The sequence below is a fragment of the Peromyscus californicus genome, unplaced genomic scaffold (assembly GCF_007827085.1).
Source record: "Peromyscus californicus insignis strain IS unplaced genomic scaffold, ASM782708v3 Scaffold_3__1_contigs__length_106647218, whole genome shotgun sequence".
NCBI classification, from domain to species: Eukaryota; Metazoa; Chordata; class Mammalia; order Rodentia; family Cricetidae; genus Peromyscus; species Peromyscus californicus.
The window spans coordinates 64954641-64968553 of record NW_026294551.1 but is presented as its reverse complement, the minus strand read 5'-3'; positions in this window follow the sequence as shown (position 1 = coordinate 64968553).

Below are 13913 nucleotides of genomic sequence, written 5' to 3'. Positions count from 1 at the left end.
CTGGTGATGGCAGAAATAGAGCTTTCCATGGTGAGAGACAGGGTGAGAGATTTGGCCAGACTGGTTCTGATGTCAGACACTTCCACGATGAGCCATTCACTTATTAATCAGCTAATTGCATGAATGGATACTACTTAGGGCCAAACCCTAATCACCTCTTAAAAGCTCACTTTGCCCCCCACCTTAATATCCAGTAATGATGCTAAGATTTCAGAGTTTCTGGGGTGACTCACCAAACCCAAGCGAAGGGCAGAACTTAAATGTTCTTGATGCCAAAACCTGATTCGTGGATACGTGAGAATGGTGATTGACTTAGTGATGAGACCAAGTCAGGCTTACCCAGCCTGTGAGCACGGCCCAACACAAAACCATAAAACTACTTAAAACATTGCAAGGTGAGCTTTTTTAAAAAATGGACTTCAAAATAACTCACTTGTATGATACTCAAGCATAAACCTTGAAGATAAATGATCATGTTGCAATGTCAAAAGTTTGGACACTCCTCAAACATATCATATATCTGATAGACACAGTTAGTATACAAAATTTTATTTCACCAGATTGTTAAAAAAAAAAAAAGCTAATAGAAATTCAAAGTCAAATGTACCCTTTAACTAAGGAGCTGTGACAGTTAATGGCTTCTGGGGAAGGGAGTCATTTTCCTGAAGGGTGTGGCTCCACACCCAAGAGTTATGGTCAGCACAAATTAGACTCCGTGGTTATCCAAAGAGGGAAAGAAAAGAGAAGAAGAAGACATGAAATCAAGGGCAGGGAGATGAAAATGGATATGGGAGGAATTAGGAGGAAGAGTAGGGGGTAAATATGATCAAAACGCATTGCAGGAAATTCTCAAAGAATTAAAATATTATAATCAGGTAGGCAATGGGGTGGGGGAGGGGAAGGGAGGAGTCCTTTCATGACTTGGCTTATGCTTATGGCCTTTCAGCAGGAGAGGGGCCGCGTAGTGTGTGGTACCAATCCCAGGAGGTCTGACCTCATTAGACACTGCCACTTAGGAACTTGGACTATGAGAAAGTAATTCTCTTTCCCTCACTCCTCCCTGTCTTCCTTCCTTTTCCTTTAAAAAAGTTTCTGATTATTAGAAAGATTTGTTTTTAGTTTTCATTTACATGCATGTGTCTGCCACATGGGTGTAGGTTCATGCAGAGACCAGATATGGGTTTGAGAACTGAACTCCAGTCCTCTGGAAAAGCAACAAGTGCTCTTAACTGCTGAACTATGTCTCCAGCCCTTCTGATTTTTTTTTTGTCCCAAGAACTATGATAAAAACCAAAAACAAACAAACAAACAAACACCAAAAACTTACTCTGTGTGTGTGTGTGCCATACAGGCATACTTTTCTATAAATTTAAAATATTCTGAAGTGCTGGAGAGATTGTTTAAGAGCATGCACTACTCTGGTGATATTTTTATTTGTGCTTTAACAAATAAAACTTATCTGGGGATCAGAGAACAGAGCCAGCCACCAAATTAGACATAGAGGCCGGGCAGTGGTGGCACACACCTTTAATCCCAGCACTTGAGACTTCATGTCTTTGCTTGGGAAGGACACACACCTTTAATCCCAGGAGGTAATATGGCAGGACACAGAAAGGTACATAAGGCGTGAGGAAACAGGAACTCACAGGAGGCTGAGGAATTGTGAGGTTGGCTGTGGCTTGTTTTGTTTCTCCAGTCTTTCAGCATTCACCCTAATATCTGTCTCCAGATTTTATTGATAAGACGGTTTTGCGACTCGTCCTACACACTACCTCTTCCTGAGGTCCTGGGTTGAGGTTCCAGAACCTACATCTGGCTGCTCACAGTTGGCGGTAACTCTAGCTCCCGGCGATCTGATACCCTCTTCTGGCCTCTCTGGACACTTCACTTGTGTCTTAGAGTTTTATTGATGTGATAAAACACCATGACCAAAGGTAACTTGGGGCAAAAAGAGTTTATTTCATTTCACAGCTTATAGTCCATCATCCAAGGAAGTCAGGGCAGGAACTCAAAGGCAGGAACCTGGAGGTGGGAGCTGAGGCAGAGGCCATGGAGGAACATGGCTGGCAGCCTTGCTCCTCATAGCTTGCTTAGCCTGCTTTCTTGTGGCGCTCGGGACCACCAGCCCATGGATGACACTGCCCACAGTGGACTGGACCCTCCACACCAACCATCAATCAAGAAAATGAGCCATAGGCTTACCCACAGGCCAATTCAGGACATTTTCTCCATTGAAGTTCTCTCTCAGAATTACTCTAGGGACTGTAGCCTAGGGCTCAGTGGTGAAGAGCACTTGCTGCTCTTGTAGAGGACCCAGGCTCTATTCCCACAGGGCAGTTCACAACCATCTGTAACTCCAGTTCCAGGGGGTAACCTCTTCTGAGTTCCATGGACATGAGGCACAGACATACATCAGGCAAAACATTTATACACATTAAATAGATCAATCAAAACGACTCTAGCTTGTATCAAGTTGACATAAAACTAGCGAGCACAACTCATGTGCACAAACCCCCTCGACGTGGAAAATACATAAAATACTTCAAAAGTAAGTTGCATATGTGTATATATCCAAGTATATATCTGCATTCAAATGAATAGATATGATCTATAGAAGATTTATCAAAAAAATCACTCAGCACACCATGAAAGCTAATTAAAAGTAACCAAGAATATAAGTTAATGAAGTTATATCATGTCTGGCTGCCAAGACCCCCTCACACTGCAGAGCTGTGCTTTCTTGGGACTGCCTGATTAGCTACTCTGTAGAAAGTATATTCCTCTCACCGTAAGTTCCCTGTTGACTGCCTTCATTATCACAGGATGTAAACACCAATTAAAGAAAAAAGTTTCCCATAAAACCCCCAGGGAGGATCCCAAGAGGCGTGGGTTAATGAGGTCTTGTTGCTCCCTCTGCCCCTGCCAACACTCCCCATTCCCAGAAAGCCAAGCTGAGCTCCGCAACCCCACAGCCCCACCCATCTGCAAGAGCCAGCAAGTGGCAAGAGGCCAGGATGGGCTTGTGGGAAGCTGGGCATTTTTTTTTTAACTGCATAAATGCATCCCCTTTGACATGGAAACTGGGTCCCCCAACCCCCCACTCATCTCAGTGCCTAAGAAGGATCTTTCCTAAGGTGGTTGTACTTTATACTCAATACCTGAGTTGGCTATTATTTGAATTCAATGAGATGAAGCTTTCAATAGACCAGGAAGATCCCCTGAAGGAGCCAGGAAAGTAATGAGTCCCTTGCTGCTGAATCAACAGTCGGTCTCACTTCTCAATGAGGCCAGAGGGTAATTAACCCCAGAGGCAAGGACTCACTCAGGTGACCCCATTAGGATTGATCACAGGTGATAGTATTTCTATTAGTGGACACACACTCAATTATCAGGCCTGCCAAAGCAATAATGGTAATCCACACATGCCCTATCCTCTGTCTCTATGCTAATTTCAGGTAATCAGTCCTCTTGAGGGAACTGGGAATAACCCTGTCTTCATCACTTTCCTACTTCAGAGATGAAACAAGTTGGTACAATCTGAAATAATCTCAGTCTGGTCTTTGACAGCCATTAGTGGTACAAAATTTCTTTAAAAAGATGGTAGCCTGCAGTTTACACACAGACAGGCTTGCCTTGTGTGAGGAAAACCTTGTGTTCCAACAGCACACTGTACCACAGGCCAGATGAAACGGTTGTTCGAGCCAACCGCCACTGCCTTGTGTAGTAGCATTAAAATGGGCTCTTTCGCTTCCCTGTAAACTGAGTTGCCATGCTGAGTGGGAGCCAGAGCTCTGGATGCTGAGGCTCAGAAGGGAGCTGGTCTCTGCTTCCTTTCTTACCAAATATGTAAATAATGAGCTGGGGTGGAAGCAGAGGCAAGGTAGGATTATTTTTACCAGGCTTTGTCCCTCCAGCAGGGAAGGAATGGGAAGAATTTTCCTGCATTAGTTCCAAGACTAATTTGAAAGGAGTTAGTTTCTGGACAAGACTGGGTTTAGGTGTGAAAATGATCATAGCTTTGTTGTGTAGCTATTTCCTCAGAATTGAAGCATTCCACCCAGAAAAAGAGCTCCTTAAGACAGAGAAGTTTGTGGTGGCGCATGCCTTTAATCCCAGCACTCAGGAGGCAAAAGCAGGAGGAACTCTGTGAGTTTGAGGCCAGCCTGGTCTACAAAGAGAGTTCCATGACAGCCAGCGCTATTTCACAAGAAACCCTTTCTTGAAAAACCAACCAACCAAGCAACAACAACAAAAAACGCCCAAACCCCCCCCCCCCAAAACTAGGGAAATTCTAAAGAGACACCCACTGAGACTTGAGAAGTAAACAATTCACAAGTCTCAGGAAATCCCTGAAGGTTAGGAGATATGCAAGTCTGTCTTTCCTCAGGAAGATTGCATAGAAAGGAGCTCCTCCACCTGTTGAGCTGCCTTGAGTCCTATAGAGCACCAAGGTTCATGAGTAGTCCCCACGTTGGGTAGTGGGGGGCTTTCAGTGATGCAACTGTCTTTGAGTCATCATACTCTTGTAAGGAACCCCCATACTCCTGTCACTGGTTCATCAAGTTGGACTTTAGTGATATTGTTCCTTTGATCTGTTGTTGGAGTGAATAAACGTTTGTGTCACAGAGCAATCTTGTAGGAGATTGTATCTGTTTTCTACTGGTGATGTAACAAAGGAACATGAATTTGGTGGCTTAGAGGAGAGAGGATTTTTAAAACATCTTAAAGCTCTATCTGTCAGAAGTCAAAATGTTGGCAGGCTGTGTTCTTTCTGGAGACCCTGGGACATAGTCTGCTTCCTTGCCTTGAATCCTCAGCCACCCTCCCACTTCGTGGGCTCGTACTTGGTCCATCCTCCACCTGTAAAGCCAGCAGTGTGGACTGAGTCACTTTTACACCCCTCTGCCAGCTGCTCTTCTATTTCCTTCCACATTTGAGGACCCTGTGATTACATCTGGCCCAACCCAGGGCTCTGAATACCATGTCTGTAAGTTCTGCTGATAAGCAGCCTCATTCTTTGTGCAACCTTAATTTCCTTACCGTGTTAGGAAACATGGTCACAGGTTCTGGGGGTTAGAATGTGGACCTGTTTCAGGGGGCATTATTCTATCTATCACAGGTCCCAGAGTCCATCAGTGACCTTGGGACCACTTTGAATTTTTAGCCGTGGATTGGAGCTCACTAACCTTCCATACATTTTTAAGGGACCATGGGAGCATGTAAAACGTGCTTAACCTTTAAAATGTGTCTGGCTTCTCACGAAAGGTGAAAATGGTCATTCTGTGGCTGCTGAAAGCCAAAGAAGCCAAAAAGCAATCAGCAGTCTCGGGAGTCGGCATTCACATGGGTGAGGCTGCAGGGATACTTACAAAGTCATTAGTGAGTAAGTGTGACTAAGGCAGATGATTACACTTAAGTGGTGTGGAGGAGACTGTAGGCTACAAATACAATTCAGACGAGCGAGGGGCCAAACCGGGCCTTGTAATTACTGCAGCTTGTTCTGTAAACTTTTTATAGACTAGTTTTTCAGTTATAAGTGTAATACACAGTCATTATAAAAAAAAATATACACACCCATATATATTTAATATATATGTGTATATCATGCAACAACAAATACATATGTTTATACAAATTTATATATATATATACATATATATCAGAGAGCTAACAGATATGTGTAGACGGAAGGCAGGTGGCAGTTAAGGTGAAGGAACCCATTATTTTAACTTACAATGACTTCCTTAACAAACTCCTAATGGGTGAGTCGCATCTGTATGTTTTCTAGGTTTCTTATATACATATGATGCTTGTATGAATTTTATGTATTTATCTTTGCAAACTTGATTATTTCCCCAGGAGAAATTTCTAGAAGTATAGTTTCTGAATAGAAGACAATGTGGGTTTGTGTGTGTGTGTGTGTGTGTGTGTGTGTGTGTGTGAAGGTTTTAGATATATTACCAAATTGTCCCCCAAAATATGCCAAATTGCTTCACCCTGAAAATTTAGTAGTTAACAGAGCCTTGTCATTTTAACTTACTTTTTTCCATGTGGATGCAACTATATTTTGAATATTTTTTATATACATTTTACATCTAGATTTATTTATGTATGTATGTATGTATGTATGTATGTATTATGTATACAGAAGAGTGCGCCAGATCTCATTACAGATGGCTGTGAGCCACCATGTGGTTGCTGGAAATTGAACTCATGACCTCTGGAAGAGCAGTCGGTGCTCTTAACCTCTGAGCCATCTCTCCAGCCCTACATCTAGATTTTGCCTATGTGAGAAAACGTGGTGTTTGTCTTTCTGAATCTGGCTTATTTCATTTAACATGGTAATCTCCACTTACATCTGTTTTCCCATGTATGACATGATGTCATTCTTCTGTAAAGCCGAATAAACCATTGTGTGTGGATACAACACTAAAAAAAGGAATCTGTCTGTTGATGGACACCTACACTTGTTCCATAACTAAGCTGCTGTGAGTAGTGCTGGAGCGAACATGAGTGTGCAAGTGTCTGTGGTGTGGCTTGCGTGTACCCTCGAGTGGTGTAGCTGGATCACACAGTACTTTCATTTTCAGTTTGCTTGTTTGTTTTTGAGGAAGCTCCAAATTGATTTCCTTAGTAGCTGCACTAATTTACATTTCTACCAGCAATCCATAAGGATTCTCCTCATCTCCTAAATCCTTGTCTGTCTGTTTTTTCCCTCTCTCTCTGTCTCAGCACTCACGAGGCAGAGGCAGATCTCTGTGAATTCAGGCCAGCCTGGTCTACGTAGCAAGACTTTGTCTCAAAAAGAAGGAACGGAAGGAAGGAAGGAGGGAGGGAGGGAGGGACTCCAACAAAACCCTTAGAATTTACACTTTCAGCAAAGCAACACGATCAAGTTCCAGGAGCCAGCAGCTGTAGCTAGAGTTTTCCTGCCTTGCCCACAGTCAGGACAAATCTTTGTCACCCGCCAGTCCCACAGCCGCTCAGACCCGACCAAGTAAACACAGAGACTTATATTGTTTACAAACTGTATGGCCGTGGCAGGCTTCTTGCTAACTGTTCTTATATCTTAAATTAATCCATTTCCATAAATCTATACCTTGCCACGTGGCTCGTGACTTACCGGCATCTTCACATGCTTCTTGTCATGGCGGCTGGCAGTGACTCCTTCCGCCTTCCTGTTCTTTCTTTTCTCTTCTCTGTTAGTCCCACCTATACTTCCTGCCTAGCCACTGGCCAATCAGTGTTTTATTTATTGACCAATCAGAGCAATTTGACATACAGACCATCCCACAGCAAGCAGCTTTTCTACATTCCAACAAGGAACATATTGAGAAAGAAGTCTGGAAAAAAATTCCATTCCCAATTGCTTTGAAATAAAAATCTAGAAATAAACCTAGCCAAGAAGTGAAAGATCTTTACAGTGAAAATTTTAAATAAAACATAAAAAAAGAAATTGAAGAAGACACTAGAAGATGGAAAGACTTTCCACTCAAAAACTGGCAGAATTAATATCAATAGGCTGTATTATCCAAAGCAATCTGCAAATCCAGTGTGATATTCAAAATTCAACAACGCATTCTTCAAAGAAATGAAAACAGTCCTAAAATGTACAAGGAAGTACAAAAGACACCAAGTAACAAAAGCAATCCCAAACAGAAGAAAACGCTGTGGAAATCACAGCATCTAACCAGAAACTACACTTCAGGGCCACAGTACAGAAGCCAGCGTGGTGCTGGCACAGCACATGGACAAATGTAGTGAACAGAGAACCTTGAATAAACCCATGTGGTTACATCCTCCATTTCCCCCCAACGATGTCAAAAATGGACATTGTAGAAATAACACGTTATGAATGGTTCTGTGGAGATGGGATACCACGTCCAGAAGGATGTAGCTTGAGTTAGAAGAACAAAACCAAATTCTTGTCTCGCAGCCTGAACAAAAGGCAGTGGAAAATGGATCAAAGACAACGTGCATGCTCATAGCCACTGAGCCATCTCTCAGCCTCTTCACCTCATTTTTAATGTTAGAGAAACTGCTTTCAGCTTTTCTACATTTAGTACAGTGTTAGTTATAATGTTGACTATAGGTTATTGTCTAATATGCCTTTTGTTGTATCATGGTATATTTTCTTTATTTCTAGTTTTTTTTTTCAGGGATTTTATCTTGAAGAGATGTTGGATTTTTCATAAACTTTTTCTGTATCTGTTGGAATGATCATGTGATTTCTTTATCTGAGTGCATTCATGCATTATGTTACTTTTTTGATTTGCGTCTGTCAAATCATCCTCGAAAATCTAGAATGAGATCTAACTGATCACAGTGTGCGATCTTTCTAATGTGTCATCAAATTTAGTTTGTTGCAAGTATTTGTTGAGAAATTTTGCATTGGTGTTCATCAGGGAAATTGGTCTATTGTTTCCCTTTTGTGTGGTTGTTGAGTCTATATCTGGGTTTGGTATCAGGGTAGTACTGACTTCATACGATAAGCTTGGCCATGCTTCTTCCCTTTGTATGTTATGATATACAGTAAGGAGTATTGGTGCTGGCTCTGCCTTACAGGTCTGTCAGGGACTTTGGTTGTTTTTGTTTTTCGAGACAGGGTTTCTCTGTGTAGCCTTGGCTGTCCTGGAACTTGCTTTGGAGACCAGGCTGGCCTTGAACTCATAGAGATCCACCTGCCTCTGCCTCCTGAGTGCTGGGATCAAGGTGTATGCCACCACCGCCTGGTTATTATTTCATTCTATGGCTGGCTATTGGTCAGTCACGTGTTTTGTAACTTCTAGGTTAAATTCTGATAGGCTGTCTAAGAGTTTATCCATATTTCAAAAAGTATGCTCTACCGATCCGATCCTCTGGATTTTTTGGTATCTGTTGTGAGTTTTTATCTTTACAATTATGTTATACAGGGTTACAGATGGCTATGTTCATCAAGTGTATATTGTTCATTGAGCACTCTGCCCCATAACCCAGCACTGGCCCTTTCTCCCCTGACTAGCCCCTCTCATCCTGTGCCCAGACAGTTTTGTTTCTACTTTCTTTTCATCTGCACGTATACGATTTCTATAAAATCTGTAAATTAGAGGAAATGTGATGTTTGTTTTTCCAAGACTTAATTTGCTTACTGTGACCACCTCCAGTTGCCTCCACTTTCCTGGAACAATAGAACTTCACCCTTCCTTATGAAGAAGAACTTCCAGTGTGCACATGCATGGACCACATTTACTCTATCTGTTTCTGTGTTGGTGAATACCCATTTTCACCTCTAATTTGATTAGTTGGGATTTTCTCCCTTTCTTTTGATTAGTTTGGTTAAAGACTTCTTGATCTTGCTTATTTCTTTTCAGGGAACCAACTCTTTGTTCCATTGCGTTTATGCTTGTGCGTGCTTCTTATAATCTCTAGTTTTTTAATTTGGGTTCTATTCTCTATTTCTTTCTGTCTAATGATTTTCAACTTGTTCTTCCTATCTTTCTAAAGCCTTGAGAGACATCCTTGAGTTATTTATCTGAAATCTCTAGCTCCTTTAGTGTCCAAACATGCCACTATGAACTTTCTTCTTAGAACTGACTTTATTGAATCACAAAGGTTCTCGTAATTTTTATGGTTCCTAATTTCTTCAATGACCAGAGTTCACTTACTCAAGAATTCGCATGGTTTCTCCTGCTGTTGACTCCCAGTTTTGTTCCATTATGATTTGATATGATAAAATATATTGTTTTGATTGCTTTATATTTTTTTTATTTTCATGCATGTGTAGTGTGCATGTTTGCATGTATGGGCACGTATGTGTGTGTGGGGGGGTACACATGAAGTTGATGTCTGAAATCATCCACCATCTCCCTTCCACCTTATTCATTGAGGCAAGGTCTCTTAATCAAACCCAGAGCTCACAGAGAGGGCTAGTCTTACTATCCAGTTTATTTTGGAGATCCCTTGTCTCCACCTTTGCAGGCAGGAATTACAGGTGGGCTACCACAACCATCCAACATTTCCATGAGTTCTAAGAGACCCAAACTCTGATTCACATGCGTGTGCAGCACGCACTTTAGCCACTGAGCCGTCTTCCCAGCCCTTATTTTGTGTTTACCAAGGCTTGCTTTGTGTCCCGAAATACGATCTGTTTTAGATGGGGCTCCGTGGACTGCTGAGAAAACTCATTTTCCACAGCTATTGGAAGGAATATTCTATAGATGTTACATAAGTCTATCTGATCTATGGCACACCTTGCCCATGAAGATTCTTGGTTGATTCTGTCTGTCTGTCTATCAATCTATCTATATCTATCTATCCATCTATGTATCATCTATCTATCTATCTATCTATCTATCTATCTATCTATCTATCTATCTACCATCTATTGAAGAGTGTGATGTATTGAAGGCACCCACTATGTTGTATTTGATTCCATCTTTCCTCTCTGTTTAGTGTCTGCCTTATAAAGCCTAGTGTGCCAATGTCTGGTGTGTAGACATTTGCAGTTACTACACCTTTTAATGGGTAGTTCCCTCTATGATGTGCACTGACCTCTCTTCCTTTTCTGACTAAGTTTGCAGTTGGCTACTCTTGCTTGACTTGGCTTCCACTTGCTTGGTGCATCAGCTTCCACTCTATCCCAGTCTGTGCCAGGGAACTGTGCTTCTTGGAGACAGCAGGTAGTTGGATCTTGTTTTCAGTCTCATCAGCTAGTCTGCTCTTTTAATTGGATAATTAAGACTACGTTTAGGGTTATTATTGAGATCCTGTAATTCTCCTGGCTGTTTTTCTGGTTGGGTAGACATTGTTGGTGTATATTTATTTGGCCAAGGTCTTGCTAGGTAGTGCTACGTGACCTGGTACTTACTATGTAGCCCATATGTGCCTCAAACTCACAGTAATCCTCTTGCTTTCACTCCTGAGGCCTAGGATGACCAGCTCAGCCACCACATCCAGCTTTCTTTGGTACTTTCTGATGTTCTTTTTCTCACTGTCTCTTCTTTGAAGAAAGGGGGAAGGGCTGAGCTGGTGTGAGCACCTGGAGATGGACTTGCCCCCTCTTCCTGTGGTCCAGAGCTTCTTGGAATTCTATGAGTGACGGTGGTGAGGGCGATGGGAGTGAATTTGGTTATTTGTAAAAGGTCCCTTTGGGGCTGGGGTTTAGCTCAGTGGTGGAATGTTTGTCTAGAATGTACAAGGCCCTGGATTTGAACTTTACCATCTTCATAAAAAAAAAAAAAAATAAGTGAGGCCTTGGGTTCAATCCTCAGCATCACATAAACTCATCTTATTGGTACATCCCTGTAATCCAAGCACCCAAGAGGTGAGGGAAGAGAGATTAGAAATTTGAGAGCATCCTTGGCTACATCGGCAGTTTGAGGCCAGCCTAGTCTACATTAGACCTTCTTCTCCCACCAAAAAAAGGGTGAGGCATGTATGTGGTTTAGCGAGGACCATGCAGAGATCTAACCCTGGACACAGACAACAATCAGTACAAAGGCCCAGAGGTTGCAGCCTGCCTGGACTACTTAGTGATCGGAAGGAGGCAAGAGCAAGCATGAGGCTAAAGAGCAATGGGGGCAGAAGCATGTGGGGGTTCTCTTGTCCTCTTGCTGAATGAGGAGGCAAAGCTGGGGCGGGAAGCCCAAAAATGCAGTCCATGACCTAACACGTTCCCAAACCATCCCCGGGGCAGCTTTGAGACTTACACTTGCTTTTGCCCCATCCAAACAGGTCTCACTGAAAGCAGAGAGGTGGACACGCTTGGGTGTGCCAGTAGGAAAGCTGTGCAAGGGCACGCCACACCCAAGATCAGTGCCACAAGAATGGGGACACCTGCTCCCAGGGACACCTGTCTAGATGCCCAAGGCAGAGACATACTAGCATGGCATCTGCAACAGAGCTCTGCCACACATAAAGCCTCACCACAGGTGCCTCCACTGCGCATGCTCCCCGTCACGGGCCTTCACCGCAGTAACTGCACAGGCTCCCCACCATGGGCCTTCACGGCAGTAACTGCACATGCTCCCCACCATAGGCCTTCACCGCAGTAACTGCACATGCTCCCCACCATGGGCCTTCACGGCAGTAACTGCACATGCTCCCCACCATGGGCCTTCACGGCAGTAACTGCACACGCTCCCCACCATGGGCCTTCACAGCAGTAACTGCACATGCTCCCCACCATGGGCCTTCACCGCAGTAACTGCACACGCTCCCCACCATGGGCCTTCACCGCAGTAACTGCACATGCTCCCCATCACAGGCCTTCACGGCAGTAACTGCACATGCTCCCCATCACGGGCCTTCACCGCAGTAACTGCACATGCTCCCCATCATGGGCCTTCATGGCAGTAGCTGCCTTCATACCACGTGAGTCTCTTTCATGCACACTTCAACCACACATGCATCTATCACACGCACAGCCTACCCCATACCCACCTCTGCCACATACATCACAGCCTCCAAACAGTCCACCTCATCTCCAGTCACAACCTTCTAATACTCTGAGTTTCCTAATTAGCTTTGACACTGCAGATACATAGTGGCCAGAGCCCTCTGTCTGCCTTCTTTCCTCAGCAGTTATTTAGGCCTATTTCGGGGGTCGGGGGTGGGGAATGAAGGCATGTAACTGAGGGATGCTGGAATGCTGGCTTTCTTGCTCCTCATGGGTCTCCAGTGTCCACAGATAGAGACTCCCGTAGGCCAGGATCCGTCTTACTCTTTCCAGTCATCTGACAAGCACTCTCTCGTGTCTACTCTGTGATTGACACTGGGTCTTCAAGTCTAGGAAGTCTTTTGCATTTCTTCTTGCAACCTGGCGTCTGATCTCCTGAAGGCATGCAGGATCATTTACTCAATCAGTTCTTAGCACCACTGAAGGCCTGTGGTAGGAGGGAGCAGCTCCCGGGATTTAGTCCTGTATCCAGCCCAGGATGAATGAGATTACACCCCACCCCACCCCCGCCCCCATATCCCCTTTGTTAATGAGCTCTTTAGGCTGCTCCAAGGAAGGTTATCGGAGGTTATGTGGGTCAGCCTACACACAGATGGGCAGTTTTTCTTGTGGTATCACTATTCGGTGATCTGGAGGAGGCCCTGGGAAGAAAAAAGCCAAGAGAGATCAGCAGCAGCAGGGATAGAGCCGGGCCGGCGGGGGGGTGAGGGGGTGGGGGGGTGGGGGGGGAGGTGGGGGGAGTGGGGGTGTAGTGGGGGAGGGACTATGACCCTTGACGAGGAGCCAAAGCAGGTAGGCAGGGAGGGAGACACATTCATGAACAATCCCCACGGCAGTCCCGAGACTTCAACTCCATTCTGGCTCCATCTGTACGGGTCTCACCAGGGCGGCTGTAACTCCACCACTCATGTAACCCTCATTCCCAGTCCTCTCTCCCGGCATCTGCCAGGGCAGGGAAGCCCCAGTCCTCCACTCACGCGGATGCTATCTCTAGAGAAGAAGCTTGCCCAGAGGGCCTGGGGCCTGTCATCTTTGAAAAGCTAGGGAGGGGCTCACTGGCCCAGCTGGTCCTACCACCCACCTGTCTGGCTGAGTCCCGACAGGGGGAAGGGCAGCCTGCCCTCTTGCCCTCAACAGGGATGCTTTTCCAGATGCTTCAGCCTTGTGGAGGAGGATGAGGCTGAATGCCCAACAGTGGGACTGGAGTGCAGGGGAGCGGGGGTGGGGTGGGTGGGAGTAGGGGTGAGGGTGGAGGGTGAGGATGGAGGATGAAGGATGGCATGCGAGCACCGAAGTTTAGCAGGCAGGAAGATGGGGTCAGGGCACCTTGAGCTCCAGTCATGGGAATTCCCAGCAAGCCATACTGAAGTCAGTGACCCAGGAAGAGGGACTCACTCCTGCCATTGTCTGGTCACCACACTCCCACCTCCAGACAGCAACGGCCTTTTGTGCCCCTCCCTTCTCTCCCCTACTGTTT